Here is a 27,917-nt window from a genome sequence, read left to right as displayed (position 1 = left end):
AACATCATCTCTTGATTTATTGACCTGTTGAGCTTTGAGCAGTAAGTGCTTGGACTCGGTAACCTCTCTTCCACAAATTCTTGCTTATTTATGTTCTGGAGGTTGAAGTCCTTTCCTAGATCTAGAACAGAAGTATGTACCATTGGGGAACCTGAGAGAGATATTTTGGCTGCCTCAAGAAACAGAAGGAGTAGACTTGCAGAATCCCACTTTCCTAATGGTTACTAAAGTACAGCAATACACATAACACATACTAATTTTCAAAAAGGAAGGAGATAATGAGACCTGGCTAAAGGACCTTTCTCCTGATTTCAGCAGGATAGCTTTGCACAATTCCTAAAGCAAAGCACTGCTGCATCATCAATTTTGTTGTACAATTCATGTTCTGTTCCATGATTTTTTAATTTAGTGGAAATCTTTCTACACTCTGGTGACAGAGCAACAATTAGTCCTACATAAGATCAACATTGTTATGAAATCTCTTCTCTGAGACATGAATTTTGGGAAAGTTAACAGAAGTTGTAAAAGAGCTGCTAGCGGATGCTATTTCAAGCCTGAACATTTAACCTGGTCTTTAATTTTATTTTTTAACATCTTTATTGGAGTATAATTGCTTCACAGTGGTGTGTTAGCTTCTGCTTTATAACAAAGTGAAACAGCTATACATATACATATATCCCCATATCTCCTCCCTCTTGCGGCTCCCTCCCACCCTCCCTATCCCACCCCTCTAGGCAGTCACAAAGCACAGAGCTAATCTCCCTGTGCTATGCAGCTGCTTCCCACTAGCTATCTACCTTACATTTGGAGGTGTATATATGTCCATGCCACTCTCACTTCGTCCCAGCTTACCCTTTCCCCTCCCAGCGTCCTCAAGGCCATTCTCTGCATCTGAATCTTTATTCCTGTCCTGCCCCTGGGTTCTTCAAAACCAATTTTATTTTCAGAATCCATATATATGCATTAGCCTACGGTATTTCTTTTTCTCTTTCTGACTTACTTCACTCTGTAGGACAGACTCTAGTTCCATCCTCCTCACTACAAATAATTCAATTTTGCTTCTTTTTATGGCTGAGTAATATTCCATTGTATATATGTGCCATATCTTCTTTATCCATTCATCTGTCTATGGACACTTAGGTTGCTTCCATGTCCTGGTTATTGTAAACAGAGCTGCAATGAACATTGTGGTACATGACTCTTTTTGAATTATGGTTTTCTCAGGGTGTATGCCCAGTAGTGGGATTGCTGGGTTGTATGGTAGTTCTATTTTTAGCTTTTTAAGGAACTTCCATACTGTTCTCCATAGTGGCTGTATCAATTTACATTCCCACCAACAGTGCAAGAGGGTTCCCTTTTCACCACACCCTCTCCAGCATTTATTGTTTGTAGTATTTTTATGATGACCATTATGACTGGCATGAGGTGATACCTCATTGTAGTTTTGATTTCCATGATTAGTGATGCTGAACATCCTTTCATGTGTTTGTTGGCAATCTGTATATCTTCTTTGGAGAAATGTCTATTTAGATTTTCTGCCCATTTTTGGATTGGGTTGTTTGTTTTTTTGATATTGAGCTGCATGAGCTGCTTGTAAATTTTGGAGATTAATCATTTGTCAGTTGCTTCATTTGCAAATATGCTCTCCCATTCCGAGGGTTGTCTTTTCATCTTGTTTATGGTTTCCTTTGCTGTGCAAAAGCTTTGAAGTTTCATTAGGTCCCATTTGTTTATTCTTGTTTTTATTTCCATTTCTCTAGGAGGTGGGTCAAAAAGGATCTTGCTGTGATTTATGTCATGGAGTGTTCTGCCTATGTTTTCCTCTAAGAGTTTGATAGTGTCTGGCCTTACATTTAGGTCTTTAATCCATTTTGAGTTTATTTTTGTGTATGGTGTTAGGGAGTGTTCTAAGTTCATTCTTTTACATGTAGCTGTCCAGTTTTCCCAGCACCACTTATTGAAGAGGCTGTCTTTTCTCCATTGTATATTCTTGCTTCCTTTGTCAAAGATAAGGTGACCATATGTGCTTGGGTTTATCTCTGGGCTTTCCTGTTCCATTGGTCTATATTTCTGTTTTTGTGCGAGTACCATACTGTCTTGATTACTGCAGGTTTGTATTATAGTCTGAAGTCTGGGAGCCTGATTCTTCCAGCTCCATTTTTCTTTCTCAAGATTTCTTTGTCTATTTGGGGTCTTTTGTGTTTCCATACAAATTGTGAAATTTTTTGTTCTAGTTCTGTGACAAATACCATTGGTTGTTTGATAGGGATTGCATTGAATCTGTAGATTGCTTTGGGTAGTATAGTCATTTTCACAATGTTGATACTTCCAATCCAAGAACATGGTATATCTCTCCATCAGTTTGTATCATCTTTAATTTCTTTCTTCAGTGTCTTATAATTTTCTGCGTACAGGTCTTTTGTCTCCTTAGGTAGGTTTATTCCTAGTTATTTTATTATTTTTGTTGCAATGGTAAACGGGAGTGTTTCCTTAATTTCTCTTTCAGATTTTTCATCATTAGTGTATAGGAATGCAAGAGATTTCTGTGCATTAATTTTGTATCCTGCTACTTTACCAAATTCATTGATTAGCTCTAGTAGTTTTCTGGTATCAACTTTAGGATTTTCTATGTATAGTATCATGTCATCTGCAAACAGTCGCAGGTTTAGTTCTTGTTTTCCAATTTGGATTCCTTTTATTTCTTCTTCTTCTCTGATTGCTGTGGCTAAAACTTCCAAAACTATGTTGAATAATAGTGGTAAGAGTGGACAACCTTGTGTTGTTCCTGATCTTCGAGGAAATGGTTTCCATTTTTCAACATGGAGAATGATGTTGACTGTGCGTTTGTCATATATGGTCTTTATTTTGTTGAGGTAAGTTCCCTCTATACCTACTTTCTTGAGAGTTTTTATCAAAATGGGTGTTGAATTTTGTCGAAAGCTTTTTCTGCATCTATTGAGATGATCATATGGTTTTTCTCCTTCAATTTGTTAATATGTTTTATCACATTGATTGATTTGTGTATATGGAAAAATCCTTGCATTCCTGGGATAAATCCACTTGATCATGGTGTATGATCTTTTTAATTGTTGTTGGATAGTGTTTGCTAGTATTTTGTTGAGGATGTTTGCATCTATGTTCATCAGTGATTTGGCCTGTAGTTTTCTTTCTTTGTGACATCATTGTCTGGTTTTGGTATCAGGATGATGGTGGCCTCATAGAATGAGTTTAGGAGTGTTCCTCCCTCTGCTATATTTTGGAAGAGTTTGAGAAGGATAGGTGTTAGCTCTTCTCTAAATGTTTGATAGAATTCACCTGTGAAGCCATCTGGTCCTGGGCTTTTGTTTGTTGGAAGATTTTTAATCATAGTCTCAATTTCAGTGCTGGTGATTTGTCTGTTTACATTTTCTGTTTTTTCCTGGTTCAGTCTTGGAAGCTTGTGCTTTTCTAAGAATTTGTCCATTTCTTCCAGGTTGTCCATTTTATTGGCATATAGTTGCTTCTAGTAATCTCTCACGATCCTTTGTATTTCTGCAGTGTCAGTTGTTACTTCTCCTTTTTCATTTCTAATTCTATTCGAGTCTTGTCCCTTTTTTTCTTGATGAGAATGGCTAATGGTTTATCAATTTTGTTTATCTTCTCAAAGAGCCAGCTTTTAGTTTTATTGATCTTTGCTATCATTTCCTTCATTTCTTTTTCATTTATTTCTGATCTGCTCTTTATGATTTCTTTCCTTCTGCTAACTTTCGGGCGTTTTTGTTCTTCTTTCTCTAATTGCTTCAGGTGCAAGGTTAGGTTGTTTATTTGAAATGTTTCTCGTTTCTTGAGGCAGGATTGTATTGCTGTAAACTTCCCTCTTAGAACTGCTTTTGCTGCATCCCATAGGTTTTGGGTCATCGTGTTCTTTGGCATTTGTTTCTAGGTATTTTTTGATTTCCTCTTTGATTTCTTCAGTGATCTCTTGGTTACTTAGTAGTGTATTGTTTAGCCTCCATGTAATTGTATTTTTTACCGATATTTTCCTGTAATTGATATCTAGTCTCATAGCGTTGTGGCCTGAAAAGATACTTGATGCCATTTCAATTTTCTTAAATTTACCAAGGCTTGATTTGTGACCCAAGATATGTTCTCTCCAGGAGAATGTTCCGTGAGCACTTGAGAAGAAAGTGCATTCTGTTGTTTTTGGATGGAATGTCCTATAAATATCAATTAAGTCCATCTTGTTTTATGTATCATTTAAAGCTTCTGTTTCCTTATTTATTTTCATTTTGGATGATCTGTCCCCTGGTGAAATTAGGTTGTTAAAGTCCCCTACTATGATTGTCTTACTGTCGATTTCCCCTTTTATGGCTGTTAGCATTTGCCTTATGTATTGAGATGCCCCTATGTTGGGTGCATAAATATTTACAATTGTTATTTCTTCTTCTTGGATTGATCCCTTGATCATTATGTAGTGTCCTTCTTTGTCTCTTGTAATAGTCTCCATTTTAAAGTCTATTTTGATAGACTATATGAGAGTTGCTACTCCAGCTTTCTTTTGATTTCCATTTGCATGGAATATATTTTTCCATCCCCTCACTTTCAGTCTGTATGTGTCCCTGGTTCCTAAGTGGGTCTCTTGTAGACAGCATATATGTGGGTCTTGTTTTTATATCCATTTAGCCAGTCTATGTCTTTTGGTTGGAGCATTTACTCCATTTACATTTAAGGTAGTTACCGATATGTAAGTTCCTATTGCCATTTTTTTAATTGTTTTGGGTTTGTTATTGTAGACCTTTTCCTTCTCTTGTGTTTCCTGCCTAGAGAAGTTCCTTAAGCATTTGTTGTAAAGCTTGTTTGGTGGTGCTGAATTCTCTTAGCTTTGCTTGTCTGTAAATGTTTTAATTTCTCCGTCTATCCTGAATCAGATCCTTGCTGGGTAGAGTAATCTTGGTTGTGGGTTTTTCTCCTTCATCACTTGAAATATGTCCTGCCACTCTCTTCTGATTGCAGAGTTTCTGCTGAAAGATCAGCTGTTAACCTTATGGGGATTCCCTTGTAAGTTATTTGTTGTTTTTCCCTTGCTGCTTTTAATATTTTTTCTTTGTGTTTAATTTTTGATAGTTTGATTAATATGTGTCTTGGTGTGTTTCTCCTTGGGACTGTATGGGACTCTCTGTGCTTCCTGGACTTGATTATTTTCTTTTCCATATTAAGGAAGTTTTCAACTATAATCTCTTTCAAATATTTTCTCAGTCCCTTGCTTTTGCTCTTCCTCTTCCGGGACCCCTATAATTCGAATGTTGGTGCATTTAATTTTGTCCCAGAGGTCTCTGAGACTGTCCTCAATTCTTTTCATTCTTTTTTCTTTATTCTGCTCTGTGGTAATTATTTCCACTATTTTATCTTCCAGGTCACTTATCCATTCTTCTGCCTCAGTTATTCTGCTATTGATTCCTTCTAGAGAATTTTTAATTTCATTTACTGTGTTGTTCATCATTGTTTGTTTGCTCTGCAGTTCTTCTAGGTCCTTGTTAAATGTTTCTTGTATTTCTCCATTCTATTTCCATGATTTTGGATCATCTTTACTATCATTACTCTGAATTCTTTTTCAGGTAGACTGCCTATTTCTTCTTCATTTGTTTGGTCTGATGGGTTTTTACCTTGCTCCTTCATCTGCTGTCTGTTTCTCTGTCTTCTCATTTTGCTTAACTTACTGTGTTTGGGGTCTCCTTTTTGCAGGCTGCATGTTCGTACTTCCCATTGTTTTTGGTGTCTGCCCCTAGGGGCTAAGGTTGGTTTGGTGGGTTGTGTAGGCCCTCTGGTGGAGGCGACTGGTGACTGTGTTCTGGTGGATGAGGCTGGATCTTATTTTTCTGGTGGGCAGGACCGTGTCCGGTGGTGTGTTTTGGGGTGTCTGTGACCTTATTATGACTTTAGGCAGCCTCTCTGCTAATGCATTGGGTTGTGTTCCTGTCTTGCTAGTTGTTTAGCATAGGGTGTCCAGCACTGTAGCTTGCTGGTTGTTGAGTGGAGTTGGGTCTTAACATTGAGATGGAGATCTCTGGGAGAGCTTTCACCGTTTGATATTACGTGGAGCCCGGAGGTCTCTGGTGGACCAATATCCTGAACTCGGCTCTCCCACCTCAGAGATACAGGCCTGACACCCGGCCAGAGCACAAAGACCCTGTCAGCCACACGGCTCAGAAGAAAAGGAAGAAAAAAAGGAAGAAAGGAGAAAAATAAATAAATTAAATAATTAAAATTAAAAGTTATTAATATAAATTTTTTAAAAAAACTTATTAAAAATAAAAAAATTGAAAAGTAATTTAAAAAAAGAAAAATAAAGAAAGAAAGAAGAGAGAAAACAGTCCAAAAAACAAATCTACCAATGATAACAAGCACTAAAAACTATATAAAAAAAAAAAGATGGACTGACAGAGCCCTAGGACAAATGGTAAAAGCAAAGCTTTACAGACAAAAATCACACACAGAAGCATACACATACACACTCATAAAAAGAGAAAAAGGAAAAAATATATATATATCTATATATATTTAAAAAAAAAAAGAAAGGAAGAGAGCAACCAAGTCAATAAACAAACCTACCAATGATAATAAACTCTAAATACTAAACTAAGATAAACATAAGACCAGAAACAACTTAGATGCAGAGAGCAGATCCCAAGTCTACAATTGCTCCCAAAGTCCACCTCCTCAATTTGGGGTGATTCCTTGTCTATTCAGGTATTCCACCGATGCAGGTTACATCAAGTTGATTGTGGAGATTTAATCCGCTGCTCCTGAGGCTGCTGGGAGAGATTTCCCTTTCTCTTCGTTGTTCGAACAGCTCCCGGGGTTCAGCTTTGGATCTGGACCCGCCTCTGCGTGTAGGTCGCCTGAGGGTGTCTGTTCCCCACCCAGACAGGACGGGGTTAAAGGAGCAGCTGATTCGGTGGCTCTGGCTCACTCAGGCCAGAGAGATGGAGGGGTACGGATGTGGGGTGAGCCTGTGGCGGCAGAGGCCAGCGTGACTTTGCAAGAGCCTGAGGTGCACCGTGCGTTCTCCCGGGGAAGTTGTCCCTGGATCAGGGGACCCTGGCAGTGGCGGGCTGCACAGGCTCCCAGGAGGGGAGGTATGGAGAGTGACCTGTGCTTGCACACAGGCTTCTTGGTGGCAGCAGCAGCAGCCTTAGCATCTCATGCCCGTCTCTGGGGTCCGCGCTGATAGCCGTGGCTCACGCCCATCTCTCGAGCTCATTTAGGCGGTGCTCTTAATCCCCTCTTCTCGTGCCCCCAAAACAATGGTCTCTTGCCTCTTAGGCAGTTCCAGACTTTTTCCTGGACTCCCTCCCAGCTAGCTGTGGCGCACTAACCCCTTCAGGCTGTGTTCACACAGCCAACCCCAGTCCTCTCCCTGGGATCTGACCTCCAAAGCCTGAGCCTCAGCTCCCAGCCCCTGCCCGCCCCGGCGGGTGAGCAGACAAGCCTCTCGGGCTGGTGAGGGCCAGTCAGCACCGATCCTCTGTGTGGGAATCTCTCCGCTTTGCCCTCTGCACCCCTGTGGCTGCGCTCTCCTCCGTGGCTCCGAAGCTTCCCCCCACGGCACCCCCAGTGAGGGGCCTTCCTAGTGTGTGGAAACCTTTCCTCCTTCACAGCTCCCTCCCAGAGGTGCAGGTCCCGTCCCTATTCTTTTGTCTCTGTTTATTCTTTTTTCTTTTGCCCTACCCAGGTACGTGGGGGAGCTTCTTGCCTTTTGGGAGGTCTGAGGTCTTCTGCCAGTGTTCAGTAGGTGTTCTGTAGGAGCTGTTCCACATGTAGATGTATTTCTGATGTATTTGTGGGGAGGAAGGTGATCTCCACGTCTTACTCCTCTGCCATCTTGAAGGTCTTCCCTTACCTAGTCTTTTAAATCAGACCATTTATGAAAAGAAAAGGTAGCATCCTGTTTTTGGTTAGAGACCCTTCTCCTTACCATTGTATGTCTTGGTTTATTTGAGTCTTTACTGTTTTTTATAAGGATCATAAGTTTCTGAGAAAATAACTGAATGTTAAATGGAATGGCTCTTATCTTTCTTACAGTATCAAATGAAATAATATGTCAGGAAACAATACTTAAGTTATGGGTTATGCCTAACTCATAGCAGGAACCCAATTACTGCTGTGTCAGCCTTTAGTTTCTATATAATTGATTAAAAATACATAAACTGGGGACTTTCTTGGTGGTGCAGTGGTTAAGAATCTGCCTGCCAATGCAGGGGACATGGATTCAATCCCTTGTCCTGGAAGACCCCACATGCCACGGAGCAACTAAGCCTTGTGTCACAACTACTGAGCCCGTGAGCCACAACTACTGAAGCCCGCATGCCTAGAGTCTGTGCTCCACAACAAGAGAAGCCACTGCAGTGAGAAGCCCACACACTGCAATGAAGAGTAGCCCCTGCTCGCCGCAACTAGAGAAAGCCCGCAAGCAGCAACGAAGACCCAATGCAGCCAAAAATAAATAAATTTAAGAAAAAAAGAATACATGAACTGATCAAATTACTTTTAAAAGTAGGTGAAATGGCCAATTAAGTGGACAAGAACACGTATTCTACAGCCAGACTGCCTAGGTTTGAATTTGAGCTTTGCCACGTACTCTTTGTATGGCTTTGGGCCTACCACCTACCCTCTCAGCCTCAGGGTTTTGTTCCTAAAGTGGGAAATATAATATTACCTCTGCTGTAAGACTGGTATAGAAATCTGTGTAAACAAATGTAAAATAATGAATGTAAATTGCTTCCCGTACCTACCATTGTAAGTGTTATATGTTGCTTTATTTTTTACTTTACGTAGAAGTATGTTTGTATTCTGACTTTTCACAGATGGTGAAGCTATTTCCTAAAATGTTAATAAAAATGTGGTCTATTCAAGAAAGTTAAGACTTATTTTGATGGAATTCTTGCAATATATCAGTGCAGAGCAAAGTAGCGTAGAGGTTTGCAATTCATCAGTGAATTCAAGCAGAGAAAGGAGCGAATTCAAGGACCTCAGAGCTGCAAGAGCAATTCAGTTCTGGACTGTCTAGATTGTCTATCCTTCCAACGATGCTGGAAAAGCTGGGTCCTGCTTTGTAGGAAATAGGACCAAACCAGGGGAAATTATGTCATAGAATAAATTCTGACTTCCTAACTCAAAAAATAGCTTTGAGGTTTCAGCACACAGATATACATTTGTCCTCAAAAGAAACTTGGGTATCTTATCTTTTATGAGTTCTTTATGATGCAAAGTTTTAAATTACTTCATGTTCTTTTCACGTATTGGATATTGTATGGTGTCTGAGTACATGGGCTTTAGAGTCAGAATATCTGAGTTCAAATCCTGCCTTTACCCCTTTCTAACAAAGTGAACTTAGGCAAGAATAACTTAACCATTCTGCGACTCCAGTTCCTTATTTGGCAAATGAACATGAGGATTTGCTTTCTGTGGTTGTTATGATCATTAAGTGTGGTGGCATTTATAAAGCACAAAGTAAGACTTCAATAAATGTAGTAAATTTTATTCCTTCTTTTCAATTCCTGAAACTTGTTTTAAGAGCTTCTAAGAAGAGCAATACACAAAACACAATATGTAAGCACTAAAACTATAGTTTTTATGTGAGCACAAATTATTCTTAACTCAAGAAAACCTGTGAAAATGTAATCAGCTCTACTTATGAAATGGACACAAATATTTCTCTGTAGCGTAAGATAAAGATATGGAATTTAATTGTTCACAGTGCTCAAAAGCAGTCACCAGAGATTTGTCATTAAAGCCAACATCGGTATCTTGTTGGTAATTTATGTATCAACCCTGCTTCCCTAATGGAATCTGGGTATTCCAATTTGTTTTATTCTTTCTGATCCCAAAGCAAAGGCATTCCTTGTTAACAATTATATATGCCATCAAAAAAGTACATCCTTTTCTTAACCTACCAATCATGGCACAAATTTCTCTGTTTTTTCATTCTTGAAGGAGCTCAAATTTCTTTTGTTGAGTTACTCATGACCCTGTATGATTTCACCCGTTTGTAGAGTGATCAGCTCATCCTAGTTTTCACAAGACATTCTTGATTTTAGCACTGAAAGTCGTGCCCCCACGGAAACTCCTCAGCCCTAGGCCAGTCAGGATAGTTGGGCAACCTACTTCTTTGATGACAATCCCAACCTGGAATAACTTCTTTTGCTTCTAAATTTTTATGTAATATGTTTAGCATGTTACATTCATTTGGTACTTCCAGAGTTTACATTCTGTCATATGTAAAGGGTTTTACTACCTCAGTAAATTTTAATTTCTTGAGGAGGCAACACCATATATATGAATCATACATGTGCATTGAAGCCAGTATACCTGAATTCAAATACTGCTGGCTGTATCAGGTTGAGAGTCTTAATTAATTGTTCTTTAAATATGAAGTTTTCTTATCAACATCTATTGTAACAGGTATGATTCTCAGTCTACAAACTCAACTGAGGAAAATAAAGTTTTAAAAATTATTATAAGACCAAAATAATATAGAGAACCAAATATATGGGAAATCTAAATACAAAGTAAACCCCTATTTTTCTCTATAACAAGTTTGAAAAAATTGATTTGGTCCATTAGAATATAAAACATGCAGATAATGTTGAAAAATATCTACTTATATTTAATTTATTAATTTATCTGTCAATACATTTAAAATTATGTTGTAGGAAATAAAGATATTTAGAATATTGCTTTTCTCTGTTCTCATATTTGGTGAAACAATTTAACTGAGATTCTTCACCTGCCACTTCAAAATAAATTTCCTAGTCACCATTAGAACCATTATTCAAGATATCTAACAGTTTTATAGAAAACCTTATTTTCATTTCCATTTAAACACTTGGAGATATGCTGCCCTTTTTAAATGCATCATGCACTCTGTGCGTGATGTTGTCACTGGAAGCTTTATCTTATGCCTCAAGAATCCATTCACATAACATTAGAAAATATTTTTTCATCTCCTATACATATACTGCTGATCGCCACAAAACAGACAAATAAAACATGTAATGCTTTTAATAACATAAGACTAATTTACAATACTATTGAACACAAATTATGAGCACATATTCCTAGAAATAATTACCACATGTGTATTGTATTTTTTTGACTTCTTTTTTTAATGATGACTCTTTCACGAGTGAGCTCTAAGCATCCATGACTGGCATTGACTGAGGTTCTTTAAGAAAGGCTTGCATCTCCTAGATATTACTTTTTATTTCATTCATCAGAATGAAATTATGACTCCCAATCTCACCACTGCATAACATGAAAAGCTACTTAAGGACTCTGAGAAGGTTATTGTTCCTTTTCTGGGTTATTAATCGAAGTATACAAACGGAAATAAAACAAAGATTCAATTGGACTACATGATACACGTAGTTGTGCTGACAGCTGTGTTAAATGCTAAGGTAGCTGTTTTCTGGTGGTAGTCTTGGTTATTCTTATTGCACCCACCTTCATAGTTCATTTGGGAGAAGATAAAGTAGTTATTAGTTGCTGCTAAGGACAAAATACATAAAGATGGAGAGAGGGAGAGAAGACAAAGGGGGGGTGGCAGAGGGAGAGTGCGAGGGAGGAAAAGACCTGGTCTTTAGATATCCTAGAAATAGTTCACTTATCCCTAGTGTGTCAAGCTCTCTGATGTTCTTTAAGAACGTAATAAATAAAAATATATATATACTCCCATTTTCACGGAATGGATGCATTTTATTATTCTATGACCACGCAGTGATGGTTTCAGATCAGTGGTGTCATTTTTCTGCCAGACGTCCTTTGAGTTAAATTCAAATTAGCTGCTGTAAGCATGGCCTCTGCCATGTCTCGTGTCACAGCCTGAAGCCAGCAGTGAAGTGCTTGTGGTCGTGATATAAGTGTTTGATATAGTGGAATATAACAAAGCACCTCAGCTTCTCTAGAAAAGGAAATGTTATGTTGATGTTTTTTTGCTTGTTTCTTTTGGAGTATCTTTTCCATTTATGAGAGTTTTGCTGGTTCTGTTTGGAAGGGGGTGGAGTATGTGTTTGAATAGCCAAAAGAGTTGTTCTTCAAAAGGAGAGGCTGGGTCCTTCTCAAGATGGACTTAACCCTCTCCACTAGTTATGCATTAGCATGTAATGATTATTTTTATTGTTGAAATATTTTAAATTTCAGGAAAATTGTTGACCTTCTAAACAATATAAGTACTTATTAGAGAACTACAAAAATATATTTGTAAAGATATTATGACCTTATTTCTATAAAGTCAGTTGGCCTGGACAAAGTTTGGTTTATGCCACATATGGTAAACCTGTGTGGCCTTGGCCATGCTTGCTAAATTTGACAAACCTCAGGTTTCTCATCTGCAACTTGGAAGTAATAGTATCTTGCATGATAATCTCACCAAATTTTGATTATGTAAGTGAAACATTCTTACAAAATATGTAGAACGATATCACAATTATCCATCGACCCTACACTGAAGTAATTTTACAACTTATTTAGGCACATGAATTTTTTTACTTACTGTTCCAAATGTTTATTTCAAGATTATTAGCCATATGTAGTAGAACTAGTTTCAGAGGCTTTTATCATAAAGTTCTATGTATAGGAAAAAGCTAGTTTTTTAGATGGAGTACCTTTTACTTTTACAGTGTTACTATTTAAATCTTATTCATGAAAGAAAGAGGAATCAGCTGATTTGTATTCAAGGATCTATGGTAAATAAAGATTTAGAAAGAACAATTTAATGAATTCTGTGATGGAAGGGAGTGGATGATTAAAATAATAATAGTTTATGTAGAGCTCAATGCAACAGAGCTGTGAAATAAAGAGAAGATAATAAGCACCTATTACCTGGAGCCTTCCTGTTTCTCATGTGGAAATCATATGTGCTTCCTTGGGCCACAGACTGCAGTAGGAAAAGATGAGGCTAAATTGGTAGTCTGGAAGACTAAAAGCAGCACACCTACCTGAGCAGCTCCAACTAGCACAACCATATGTAAATGCAACATTAGTGTCAAGCATACCAGCTGTGCTGTGTGATCTCTGGGTTATTAATGACTGTGCACGGGGCATGTAACTCATACTCTGAACCAAATTCCAGAATTCCTTTCTTCTGTTTTGATGACTTTCAGTGCCTCTTCCCAGTGTGATCTAAAACGTCTTCTTTTCTCAACTCTGAGCTGCCTTTCTGCAAATAAAATTAAAATAAAGAAATAAATACTATCAAAATGCATTTGATATTTAGAAGTTGTTAAGATGTCATACATAATGCTTTCAATTGTCTTTCTCCCACTAGAACTGCAAGTTTTAAGGAGTCCTTTGGAAATATATGTATATGTATGATATCAGTCAAGCAAAATGTTCAAATGTTCTTGCAAGTAGAAACTGGTAAAGAACAACCTTATAAATTGAAAGTAATACCAGGAAAAGAGAGAGAACTGTTTAATCATTTAGCACAAGTTATACTCCAAAAGACAAAAAACTGGTCAAGAGAAAGTGAATTCAGTTTTAAGAATTAAAGTCATTTTGATTCAAGCAATACATAATTTTATTTTAAAATTCTTTGACAGGGTTTATAAAGGGACACTATTTGGAATACACACATTTTGCTTCTCCCACCACCATCAAATCACTGTTACAAATGCTTTAACAGAGACATATTGACTTTCTAGAGTAATGCATGCAAGCAGCAAACAATTCAATGATATGAATTTGCTTATTTGCAAAATTACATTTTCTCTGATTAATTTGCTGATTCCCATGTATGCTAAATATGATCTGTCTGACTTTTGTATCAGCCTGGTGATTCACAGTAAGTGTATGAGCTTATCCTGAAGCAGGGACTGCTGTTCTATCCACTTTAAGAAAATAGTAGCCTTGCTTTCCTTATACAATCTGTACACTTTTATTGTTTTCCAAAAACACTTTGTTCCATGTCTTTTTCCTTCTTTTAAATGAGCCCTTTTTAGCATGAAAGGTATCAAATGATAAAACATAGCAAAACAGTGTTCTTTCTAGCTTCTTTAACATAAAGTTTTGTTCCCTCTAAGAATTCAGATAATTATAAAGATTTCTCTTGGAATCTGCACTTACCTTTTGAGAGATGTCTGTCATATCATCCATAATGGCACAGACTATGTGTTAATTATTTCTTAGCCAGAATAAATCACGAGATCTTAAAGTACTTCAGATGTCACAGTAGGAAGAAAAGGGTAGATTGACACTTGGCAAGCAGAAAACAATGTATCCAGAGAGAGGAAAAAGGACAGAGGGTACAACGGGACTGGTGACATAAATGGCGAAGAGAAATGGCTAGTACAGTCATTATGAAAACATTTTAAATGGAAAGACATAGGTTTTTCCCATTCACCCACTCCTACTCTTGCACATACTGCAATTAACCAAATGCTCTCTTTTTAAAGGTAGAATTTCTACCTGTGGCAAATAACTTTTACATTCTGGACATAGGTTTTAGAATGTAAAGGAAAAGCTAGACCCAGTGCTGAAAAGATTTTCTCATTTAGTTTCAGCAAAATAGGTTTTTTTCCTAGAGTAGGATACTATTCAATATATTTCTTTTACTGTATTTTCTAGATAATTGTTATAAATTTGGTTCAGTGAAAACCAAGAACAGTGTTTGTTGGGCTTAGGAAGCCATAACTAATAATCATTTTTAAAGAACAGAAATTCTGTGTTCAGCTCTGGTGATTGAATTAAAATGAAGGGCTAAAGGCAGCTGTCCGTCTCTGCTTTCTAAACTTGTTTTCTCTTTTTACAGTGCAAGGTACTCTTCCCTCTCCCAAGCTTTATAAACTCACACGAAACCCACCACTACAGACACAGAGAAGGGCATGCATGTATCCCCTGGCCTTAATGGTTGAACAAAGGGATGGCTCTTGACCCAGGATGGGCAAATTATTTCCCGGAATTTACATGTAATGAAAAGTGAAACTCTTCCTGTCTTCTGAAGCTTCTGGGATAAGATCATATAAGTTTAGAGGTGCTGAGAGCCATACCTCTCACTTTGTGGAGAAAACAATGACTCTTCAGCCTGGTCTCCATAATCTCAGTAGAAGAGATTGAGGACAGCATTACAGAGAAGAGATAGAGAAAGAGGAAGATGTATAACGACAGAGAGAAAGATGAATACAGAGAAAAAGAGATCTAGAGGCAGCAAATGAGTTTCTGGATCCAGTTTAGCCTGAGAGGAGCTCTATATGTCCCCATCCTTTTTAGGTGATTCAGTGCATTTCCCTTTTATTGGTTGATTTATCTGAGTTTTGTTTTCTGTTAAACCAGTTTGAGTTGGGTTCCTGTCACTTAGAAAAGTAAAGTCCTGATTAACCAAAGGACAAAGGTGTAGCGATAGAAAGAGTGTAAGGACTTGAAAACCCATTAGAATATCAGTTCCACCACTTTTTCACTGTGATTTGTGGGAAAATCTGTCTCTCTTAATGTCATCCATTTATTAATAAAATGGAGATACTAAACTTTGTCTCATAGACTTTCTGGGAAAATCAAAAGTGATTTGAAAGAGGAAAGGACTATCTAATCATTCTAAACTGAACTGAAAAGTCTACCCAGATCTTTATGTCAGAAAACTGAGCTGGAAAAGGAGGTGCAGTAGAGAGCAAAGAAAGAGTGGATCGATTGTGAAGTGCTGTTGGCTATCTCAGTGAAGATGCTTCATGGCATGGTGTCACTGGCACTTTTGGGAATGGATACGCTTTGTAACAGGAAGCCCTCTTGCCCAGGGTAACTATTTCTGCAAGTTTCCTACAGAAATGGAGCCTGTTTCCTCTCGAATTATCCTATACTCTTCTTTTTTCCCTTAATCCTTTCCAGCCTTTTAAATCAACAAAATGGGGGCGTCCTCTTTTCAATAACTTTATTGTTTTTTTGCAGGTTTTGTAGCTCTTTATGTTCTTTAAGAAAATGAGCACTTGAAATCCATTTTAAGGCTCTTAAGAAAGGGTGACTTTTCCTTTCATTTTGCTTTGTATTTTGATCCATACCATTTGGTGACATTTAACGTAGAATATAAAAAATTTCTTCTATTTTATTTAGAAAGGGCTTTTATTTGGTTACTGTTACTAATGTTTCTAGAAGGCTCAATACCCAAAGTAAATGAAGGGGGTGGATGTTTGCCATGTGTTTCTGGATATAAGCAATAAACCAATTACTCTATTTTATGAACCTAGAGAAAGTGACGCCAGTGACACATACGAATGGCATTTCACCTGTCATATTATTTCATCGTTAATGGTTTAATGATGGCAATAAAGCAGGATGCTGGGTGATCACACTGTTTCCTCCAAGTTGCCTGTGCCTCAGCTTGGCTATCCTTCCTGTTCAACTGCTCTCACACTTTGGAGAAGAGGTGACGGTTTTGCTTTTTCAGTCCTATTGTGTGGGAACAGCAAGAGGAGTAGAAGCAGGGAGGTGGAACAAGGTTGCTAATGGCTATACCTCCATCAGATTTTATTGTTTTTCCTCTTTTCAGCATTTCCTTTTTAGCACCCTCTGTAAGTCCTGAGGTACAATATCAATAGGTACAATGTAAAACAAAATGTGATTAATAAGGAGGCATGCTAAGATGATCCTCAGATTGCATTTCTAAAATGAAACATTCTAGATGAGTTCTTGATGGGATTATTTCACATCGCATCACTTTCTCAACTGCTACTTGTTTGTGAAGCCTTTACAGAAGGAGAACTTAATCAGAAAAGCAAAAAACCTCTAAAAGCTAGAAAGGCAGAATTTTGGTGAATCAGAAAATGTCTGCATTTGGGTAATAGCAAATGAATTTTCTATACTCCAAAGTGAGTCACTTGTTGAATAAAATACTGGCTAAGGAAAGATTTCCATAGGCAAAAAATGTGCCCCAAAAGTCACAATAAAATGTTGAAATGTGTGTTTGTAGCTTATATTCAATAGCTAAAACTGGAAATCTATCAATAGCAAGTGAGTATGGATTTGTTTTCCGTATGCTTTAAATACAATCTTTTTTTTTTCTTTTTTTTTTGCGGTACGCGGAGCTCTCACTGCTGTGGCCTCTCCCGTTGCGGAGCACACGCTCTGGACGCGCAGGCTCAGCTGCCATGGCTCATGGGCCCAGCCGCTCCGCGGCATGTGGGATCTTCCCGGACCGGGGCACGAACCCGTGTCCCCTGCATCGGCAGGCGGACTCTCAACCACTGCGCCACCAGGGAAGCCCTAAATACAATCTTTATGTTGCTAATTCTTCTATAGTATATTTCAGTGATGATGATGCTTTACCTAATAGTATAACTAGTTAAATTATCTTAATTTTAAGTTTCTTGTTTTAGAGAGTATTATTTCCTATTTTTCTCCCTTAATATCAAGCACTGAATACATAGAAAAACTTAAACAGAGCTCAAGGAGAACAAAAAAATATGAATAATTTTGATGAGGAAACTAAAACATAGAGAAGAGTTAAGTGTCTCAAAATCACATAACTTGTTTGTGATAAAATATGGGCTCTTAATATCTAATCATGTGCTTATAATTGAAAATTTTTGATAAACAATGCTAATTTCCATGGTCTTTATAGCTGGAGAAAAAAAATGCCTCCCTCTCCTGTGACCTGTTGAATAATCTAGGTAGTCGGATTTATGCAAACACATTCCAGTTCTAGGATATTAAGAAAAGTCATTTTTATAAAAATGATATTTATTTCAGATGAGAAACATGTGAGTTACACTTCTGGGAAAGCTTTCTCAACTCAACAGCTTCAGCACTTCCCAGTATAAGGCCCTGCTCTTATATAGAAGGCTCAGTGGGATTTATCAATGTTTACTATTTTGCACATATTGTATACATATTATCTACCCATATTTTAAACCAAGACTAGCCCTGCAGGATTAATATTTCCGTTCCCACTTTGCAGACAGGACAACAGAGGCTCAGAGAACCCAGGGGACAGTTTGGTGTCACAGAGCAGCCCAGTGGAACCACTCAGTGCCTAATGCAGATTTTCTGATCCCAAAGCTCCGTTCCTCTGAGCTGCTTCCATAGAGAAGAGTGAATCTCAACTCTGCCCACTCCTTATGCACTTGAGGTGCATAAAAAAAAGGACTCCTGAGAAGACCCCACCTACAACTGATTAAACTGGAATCTCTGTTGGTGAAACCTGGGCACGAAACCTCGACAGTGACGCTAGTGTGCACCCAGGTGTGCGAACCTTTGTTGTAGAAGATAAACAGGAGAAGCATTTGTTCATGAAGGGGAAAGAGCCGTAAGAGCAATTTCTCATTGCCATAGAGTTCTTAGGGTGGCCTATGATTTATCCTCCAAATCAGGGTGCATTAGAGAGTGCAATGAGAGGGCTATTAATAAAAAGCAGGGACAACAAAAATAAACCAGGTCTGTCCTGGGCTAATGGATCAGTATTTCACTCTCTCTCTGAGTCCCAGCATGTTGCCATCCAATGGCAAGGATTGCTTTATTGAACTCTGCCTATTGTGGTATGTCGCACAAAGGATACCCATAGTATTTGAAAGACAAATACGTTCGAGTCATTTTTGCCCCTCTATTTAATAGAATACCACTCATTTTCTCACTTAAAATAATTGGTAACGTTCTATGAGGTGGAGGAAAAAATAGTCATTATTTTCCAAAGCCAAGAGCTTAAATAATATTTCCATTGTGAAAAAGCTTTCTAGACAGGTGCTATCTAAATGCCCTAATGAACTGCCCTATTTAGTAGCCTATGCCATTTATTCTGAGAATTTTCAGAATTATCTTCCCATCTACTTTTTAGATCTGGGTTTTTAGCTGAATTAAATGGACATAAGGATACTTCATGTATTTTATATAGCAAAATAATTACATTTACACTAAAAAATATATAGGGGTGGTTTTGTGTAAATAACAATCCTAGGCAAAGTCCATAGGAAATAAGGTGACATGTTTTTGATGGATAACGAACTAATCCTTGTCATCCAAAGCAGCGGGCCATATCTGATCTCCATGTCTCTAAATAGCAATTCCAAAGGAACATGCACTGCTGTAGTGTCACCAATATAATTGTCTTGAGATTATCTAAATCACCATAAGTAAGCTTCATAAGTGGAAATATATGGCAAACTATTTATTTTGAATAAAAACATTAGAAGATTTAAATAACAAGGATTTATTGTGCACTAATGTACACTTAAAAGAAGCCCTGGGGTAGTCACTCATCTGAGCCTTTTTGAATCTTCCAGCTTATAATTTATACTGCTAAATTAACGTAGGAGCCAATGAGCTTTTCCTATACGCTACAGAGAATAATAGATCATAGAGGCCTTCCAGAGTATATAGCTCTATAAAAAGCTCTGAAAAATACATTTAACTCAAATCTCTTTCCAATCATAAAAGTTGATTAATTCTTGATTGAAAACATAACTCTATACAAAGTAATGCTAAGTAAATTGTATTTTGTTCAGCACATTCCATGAGAGTTCTACCCAGGTTTATTAAACAGTAAAAAACACCAACATTTTTCTAGGTAGTTATATCATATAATTATATTGTACTAGACTATTCAAGACACTGGTGGGTATATATTACAGAAAGATCATACGATAAATGATAAAAATAGTTATTTAAGAAGAGAAATATAAATTATCCATGCACATTCTATGTTTAGAGTAGAAACTAAGAAATAATTTAAACACGTATAGTTCTGGTCCCTCACTGATTTCTGCTTTTGTCTTTACTTTGCCTTCTCAATGGCCCCTGCAGTTTCTGAATGGTTAGTGCTCTCTTACTCTTGGGAGAATAATATGCTTCATTTATCTCCACCAAGCAGATGTCTCCCAAATCTGTACTTCAACACCTCTTTCTCGCCACTGTCCCTCCTTTGAGCTATAATTTCATATTCCCAAGTGAAACTCTCACTGAAATTTCCCTTGCTAATATCAAACAGTGAACCTACAAATGAATCCATCATAAAAGTTAGAGATAAACACAGTCTTTGATGCTCTTGTCCAGTAGTTTACAGGATGCTCAATTTCCTTTTGTAGAATCCTCACTATTTTGCATGGACTTCTTAACCTCACAGCCTCATTTTTTTAGCTCCCCATCCCCCCGCCCCTGGGCCATGTTTTCTTCCCTACAGACACATCCTAGAAACATGCTCCTAGAGCATGCATGGGCGGGGGTGGGGTCATTCTAGTTAATGCCCTGTGATGGCACCCTTGACTTCACTGATCATGGTAATTATGTCTCCACTGTAGTTGTCCTCTTCTGTTCCTCTGCTGGAAAAATTGCTATCTCCTTAACAACAGCAGCAAGGACATGCTTTTCTCTGCCTCAGTTCCAAAATTTAATTTCCCATGAATCACTGAAAGAGAAGTAAGACATTGCTTAGGTTTAGAAACTTGCAGTTGGACTGCGGAAATGATGATCAACCTACTTTCTTTGCCCTACTTCTATATGGTGTGTGAAAAGCTGTCAGATGTTTTTTCCCTTAAGAAATAAGGGCTACCATATTCCAATTGATCTAAATGTTATTTTAAACCAGTTTTTATTTTATTCTTTTGAGCAATTTAATGAAAAGAAAGAAATCTAGCCATGTCCTAGTGGGGTTAAAAAATAAAGTGGAAAAGCAGAATAATGCAACCACCCACTGTGGGCAGGGGGAGAGAGTTTTATAAGATTATTCAATCTTAAGTTTTTTAGAGAGCCTAGTGTGCCATTATCAAGTCACATAAAGGAGTCCATTAAGACAAAAATCCAAGTTGTACCGCTGAATACTCCATGTGCTAATAACACATGACACCGCGTGAACATTATATAGTTAGATAATAAAACCCCATTCTGCTACACCTCAAGGGGTAGCAAGCAAAGTAACCATTTCTGCAGAGGCAGAAAGACTTTCATATATGACTTAACTTGGAAGTTATACTTCTCCAGAACAAAGGGCTGTTTATGTAACTGCGCCTCCACTGCACAGAAATAAGGGGGGTATACCTGGGTAGTAAACCTTGGCAGCAAGAAATGTGTACTTAAAAGAGACAGAAATCCCTAGATTTCCAGAAATACTTCAATTTGTCCAGTATCCAGTTAAGAACGTGGGTAGCCAAAGCTGTATACATAGTTGATGAAGATGTTAATACAATAATTAACTGCATACCTCTCTGCAACCTTTGACAGAGCACACACTTCATTCAGGCCATTCTTGTTCACCACAACATATATACCAAGAATTTATCATAGTAACTAATACATACTAGGGACTAAATAAATAATTTTAAGGAGATACTGAGAATTTTCTACAAATAAAGTCCTGATTGAAAAAAGGGCAACACTTGGTATGGATGATACAGAAGATGACTAGCTGACAACATAGAAGTGACACGGAAAAAATGATAGCATTCTCTTATATAGTGCCTGTATGCCAGTTGAGAATATGCATGTAAATTTATTCCATTCTATAATAGGTATTATTATATGTGAGAAAAAATGAAAGGTATACAAAGTAAAAATGAGAAGGAAACATGTTTTAGCTTGCATAGGATGTGAATGTTGGACAAGGGACAATCAGAAGATAACAAAATAACTTTAAAAAAGAGAGAATTCAGTGAATCAGTAAGGTACACAATTGATATGCAGTAATTAATAGCTTTCATATATGAAATAACATCTGTGTAGAACACACAGTGAAAGATAAGACCTCGTTTGGAATACTAACAACAAGGATGAAATATCTAGGGATAAAATTAAAAGTGAATTAGAAAAGCCTTTCAGAGGAAAATAAAGATATTAAAGAGGGAAAAATGAGAAGCTACGTAAGTACTTTTTGAAATATGCATAAAGAAACGCTGAAAGACTGCATGATAAACTCTCCGAGAACACGTAAGAGCTAAGGGCAGTTTTTACATGTATATGAGTTGTGGGCAGTGTGGGAACTTGAACCATGGGGTCAAAGATGGGAGGAAGAGTTTATTTCTCTTTATATACTTTTTGGTCTTTGAATCTACGAGTGGATCACCCATTCTCAGCCTAAGAAATAAGTTTAACGAAATCATGAGCATCTGTTTTATCTTAATAGAACAAAATTCTCAATATACATATCAGCTAGCAAGTGCCCCAAATTCACTGCCAATCAATCGTATACTCTTTTACATGCATATACTATAATGAATATTTTAGGTGATGGCAATAATTTTCTATAATGAGTAGACAACAGATAGATCACTTGCTAAATTTTGTAGGAATGTGGACTTGCAAATAATTCTCAGTGCAGTGAATCTAGTGCAAATTCACTTCTTATCATGAGATGAAGCAAAATGAGGAATTTCAAAAAACAGTGAAATTATCTGATGATCAATTTTAGGGTCTTGCTTTAGAAAGATTATTTTTTTAAAAGCCTTTCAGAGGATTTCAGCAGGAATCTGTAAATATGTCTCTATATCTTTCCTGACATCAACTGGGCAATACTGAGTATACTAACTTCTTTAAGAGTGGCCATTTCATGCTCAGAAACAGAGAAATGCACTAACTGCTAAACATGTTTTTGACTAGAGTTTGCACAGAAATGATGAAATAGCTCCCACCAGGAAACAACCCAGGGGGATAAGGCTCACAATGCAAATCCTCTGGTACCCAGGGAGGAAGTGGGTGTTTGGGGATCTTCAGGGCACTTAGTGAGAGTTACAATCTGGTCACGCTCTTCTTAAAGAGGAGCAGGGTGGGTGGTAGCATCCTGGAGAGAGAGCCATCTCTCCTCGACCCATTTTAAGGAGGCGGACCATGGTGTTTCCACGTGAATGAGTTTTTCATCTAATTAGGTGACTTTCACACAATGAGGTTACTCTTTATTAGGTCTAGAAAACACATTTATTGCTTTAAAAATTCACCTTCTAGATGAAATTAGCATTGAATGTAAGAACAAACATTTTGGATAGAATTAAGAGAGCAATGGAATTGTTATATAATTTTTCTCCAATTAACTGAAGGCCTTCATCAATTTTGTACAAAATTGAAACAAAATCTATGACATGTGGAGGAATATAATAAATCCTAAGAGCTATAAAGCACAGAATTTCAAAAATTCAGAATGTTGAACTCTTTTGAGATTACCATGTTCAAATGATTCCTTATATTTATTTGTTAGAAAATTGTTATAACATCTAATCAGCTGAAGAACAACACATACTTTGGTGACACAGAAGGTTAATGTAAGAGTTGGGAGCATGAACCCTGGAGTTAGATAGCCTGGGTTTCGATGCCTGCTCTGTTACCTCCTCACCTGTTGAACCTCTCTGTGCCTAGCCTTCCTCATCTGCAAAATGGGGATTATAACCGGGTCTTTCTCATAGGGTTGTTGTGAGTATTCAATGAGTCTTTTTATGATTAAGAAATAATTTTTGTCTCAAGTGATCATATGGTTACCTGGCAAATTTGAGACATAATAACAGAGAAGATATTAGAGAGATGTAATTTAACATAGAAAATTCGAGAGGCAGCCAAGCACAGGGCTGTCATTGAGATGTGCTTGTGTTTGAATCCGAGTTGCTATGCTTGCTAGATAAGTGCTTTTTAGCAATTTACTTAACCTTGGTGTGACTAGGTTTCCTCGTTTGCAATTCATTTGTAAAATGCATCTGCAGTAGCTACCTCATCGCGTTCTTGAGAGAATTTAATGTACTGATAAATGAACGAGTGCTTGAAATCGTCTCTGGTACATAGACTAGCTTAAATAAATATTAATAACACTTATTACAGTCCATCTCTTATACTGATACAATTGATCATTCAGTTAGTCATTTTTTCTATCTTAAAAATCAATGTAGATTACCATTTAGTAGTGATCAAGGTGAATGAAATAAAAAGGGTATGATTATAACATAAAGCTCTGTTCCAAACTGTGGTGTACGTGGCACAGAGGTGTGCAAGTTGATCCACTGAGCTACGGGAAGAAGCCATTAGAATAGGAATTCTATTGAATAAGAAAATAAAGTTTCAATAATATTTAATATATATCTTGAATATAGTGGATGTAAAAGGATGTCGGGCCTCAAGAAGATTTTATAGACTGATGTGGAAGTTTAGGAAGTTTAGAAATAACAGACATAAAAAAATAACGGGGGCTTCCCTGGTGGCGCAGTGGTTGAGAGTCCGCCTGCCGATGCAGGGGACACGGGTTCGTGCCCCGGTCCCGGAAGATTCCACATGCCGCGGAGGGGCTGGGCCTGTGAGCCATGGCCACTGAGCCTGTGCTCCGCAGCGGAAGAGGCCACAATAGTGAGAGGCCCGCGTACGCAAAAAAAAAAAAAAAAAAAAAGAATAACACAATCTACTAGAATGGACTGAATAGTCAGCAGGTTTGATTTCTAGAGCAGTTCTGCCATTTCTTTACTCTGTAATTCTAGGGCAGTGGGACTAAAGGTTGTCCCAGGATTAACAGCAGTAGCAACCTGGTAACTTGTTAGAAATGCAGATTCTGGAGCCCATCCCAGACCTACTAGAGCAGAAGTTCTGAAAGTTAAGCATTCTAGTTTAACAAGCCTTCTAGGTGATCCTGATGCATGCTAAAGTTTAAATTTTGGCCCCAAATTGTTTCCATCACTATTTTAGTTTCATTACGTGTTGATAAAATGTCTTAATCAGAAACTGTCATCTTAAAGAATAGCTCCAGCAATTCATATTTAGCATTTCTACTCTGTCTAAAGCACCTTATGGAATGTAAGGCGTGTAAATTGATTTCTAGCCAACAGTCACAGGTTTTTGTCATCTAAATAATTGTTTCTGAGTAAAAGATTGCTTGCAAGGCTCTTTGAGAGAAAATGTAGGAAATTTGAGAAATAAGATTTCAACATTATAAGGGATTATTTAAAAAATCATACCAGAATCAAATAATTTGTCTTTTGCATTGCTTAGCTCAAGGATGGATAATTTTCTCCAAAAGCATTCTAAAATTTATATTACTGTGCAAATGAAAAGGGTGTAAGAAGCTAACATGGATGCAAATCATTCGATTGATTGATTTCAGACAAATTATGTTTAAGCAATATACACAGGCAGTTCTCACTCTGCATCTGCTTATGTGGGACCAGAAAATTACTCCGGATGCTGACACCCTGCATGAGAAAATAGAAAGACTAGTCAAAGAAAAAGAAGATATAAAATAGGGACAAATGGAAATTTTAGAACTGAAAAATGCAGTAGCTGCAACTTAAAAGGTTGACTTCACCAGCAGAAAGTAAAGGCCAGAGGAAAGAATCGGTAAACTTGCTCTCAGTAGAAAAATAGAACTTACCCCATCTGAACAACAGAGAAAATATAGAGCAAAAATGAACACTATCAGAGACCTGTGAGATACATAAAGATCTAACATTTGTGTTGTCTGCGTCCCAGAAGGAAAAAAGGAAGAGGGTGGGGTTTTGAGTTCACTTGAAAATATAACAGCTAAAAATTTCCCAAATTTGGCCAAAGAAATAAACTAAAAATTCAAGAAGTTGAGCAAATCCCAAACAGGATAAACCCTAAGTAATTCCATTAATATCTATAAGTATACATGCCAAATCCTCCTTACGGTATAAAGGTTATGAAGATGGATAAAGTAAGGACACTGCCCTACAGTGATAGTTTCCAGTCTTCTTAGGTGTATAAAAATGTAAATATATCACTTTAATCAATCTGATAATTGTTATGGTGAATGTCTGTGCAGTTTGCCACGGGACACCAGAAGGAAGAAACTTGGATGAGAGGACTTTTAAGCTGATTCTCGAAGTATGAGCGCACCCAAAAGAAAGGGCCTCAGGAAGGGAGTGTAAGAGGGATTTACTGACAAAATAAGAAGCATTGAACAAAGACATAAAGCCCTGAAACAATGTGGTGTAAGTATATTTTTGATATTACAAACTGCAACTTATAAAGTGTATAGTGGGAGATAAGACTAAAGAGATAGTGTGCTAGACCCAATGTCGGCATTGGAAGATTTTAAATTAAGTAATGATAGTTGTTCTCTCTGAGGAACTTAGTAAGATGCTGGTAATCTCACCACTGTGTAACGTGAAGAGTAGGAAAGGACTGTCATTCTTCTCCAAAGCATCTTCATGACCAGCCTTATATGGCCACAGTAATCAATGTTTTGGATCAAGACATTAAATGTCCTTGACAAAATGTAAACTTTTATGGAAATGGTAACATAATAATTCACTATCTATCATTAATATTAGGGCCCTACTTTACCTTCTTGATTATCACCTGTACTATATAAACATCCCATGGAAGCATCCTGTAAGCAAGCTTTGCTGTAGGAAAAAACAGGGTATTGGGATAATATTGGGGCATCTGAGTAGAAATTAATATCGAAGAAGTTCTGGGAGAACAGGATGCCTAAATCCAAATATATACCTTTATAAAAATTTAGATATAATTGGCATATAACATTATATTAGTTCCAGGGGTACAACATAATGATTTTTGATATTTGTATGTGTTATTAAATGATCACCACAGTAAGTCCAGTTAACATCCATCACCACACATAGTTACAAATTTTTTTTCTTGTGATGCAAATATTTAAGATCTACTCTCTTATCAACTTTAAAATATTCAATACAGTATTATTAGCTATAGTCACCGTGCTGTACATTACATCACCATGACTTATTTATTATATAACTGGAAATTTGTACCTTTTGGCCCCCTTCACCCACTTTGCCCACCCCCGTCCCTTGCCTCTGGCAACCACCAATCCATTCTCTCTATCTTAAGAGTTTGTTTTTTTGTTTTGTTGTTTGTTTCTTAAACTCCACATATAAGTGAGATCATAGGGTATTTGTCTTTCTCTGTCTGACTTATCTCACCTAGCATAATGCCCATCCATGTTGTTGTAAATGACAAGATTTCTCTCTTTTTATGGCTGAATAAGATTCCATTATATACTGTACACTGAAATTTCTTCATCCATTCATCTAATGATGGACACTTATGTTGCTTCCATGTCTTGGCTACTGTAAATAATGCTGCAGTGAACATGGGGGTGCAGATGTCTTTTCTGATTAGAGTTTTCATTTCCTTCAGATAAATGTCCACAAGTAGAATTGCTGATCATATGGTAGTTCGATTTTTAATTTTTTGAGGAACGTCCATGCTGTTTCCCATAGTGGCTGCACCAATTTATATTCCCAGCAACAGTGCATAACTGTTCCTTTTCCTGTACATCCTCTCCAATATTTGCTGTTTCTTATCTTTTTGATAATATTTGATAATAGCCATTCTGAGAGGTGTGATGTCTCCTTGTAGTTTTGATTTGCATTTTCTTGGTAACAGATGATGTTGAGCATATTTTTACTGTTGCCCATCTGTATGTCTTCTTTGGAAAGATGTCTATGAAGCTCCTCTGCCCATTTTTTTAGTTGGGTTTTTTTTTTTTTTTTTTTGCTATTGAGTTGTATGAGTTCTTTATATATTTTGGATATTAACACCTTATCAGATATATGATATATTTTCTCCCATTTGGTACCTTTACATGGTTTAGTTTAAATACGGGTTCAATAGGTCAGAACGAGTAAATAAATTAGCACTGATTTTAATTTATGAAGCCTGGAAAATAAAACCCTTTTGGGAGAAGGAATAATGAGTAGTTTGCTCCTTTTTTCTCAATGATTCCATTCTATTCCAAGCCACCAGTTCTGGTCTTTGTTACTGAGCCTAGGAAATCTTCATGTGTCTGAACTCTGCTCTTTCCCAGACTCCAGAAGAACAGGTTAATAACGTAGCTGAGACCAAATCATCAATTAGCAATTCATTGCAGGACATCTAGTTCACAGGACCTTAGAATCCCACCTCTTAGTTCAGGAGACACTAGCAATTACACCTGCAGGCATAGTCTCTCAGCACATAGCCCCGAAATTCAATTAAATCAACATTTTGAGCTCTAGCTGTAACAT

The sequence above is a fragment of the Delphinapterus leucas genome, chromosome 18 (genome assembly GCF_059928025.1).
Source record: "Delphinapterus leucas isolate spDelLeu-1000000601 "Yukka" chromosome 18, BTC_Dleu_Yukka2, whole genome shotgun sequence".
NCBI lineage: Eukaryota > Metazoa > Chordata > Mammalia > Artiodactyla > Monodontidae > Delphinapterus > Delphinapterus leucas.
The sequence above is the reverse complement of the archived record's forward strand: the minus strand, read 5'-3'. Positions refer to the sequence as shown.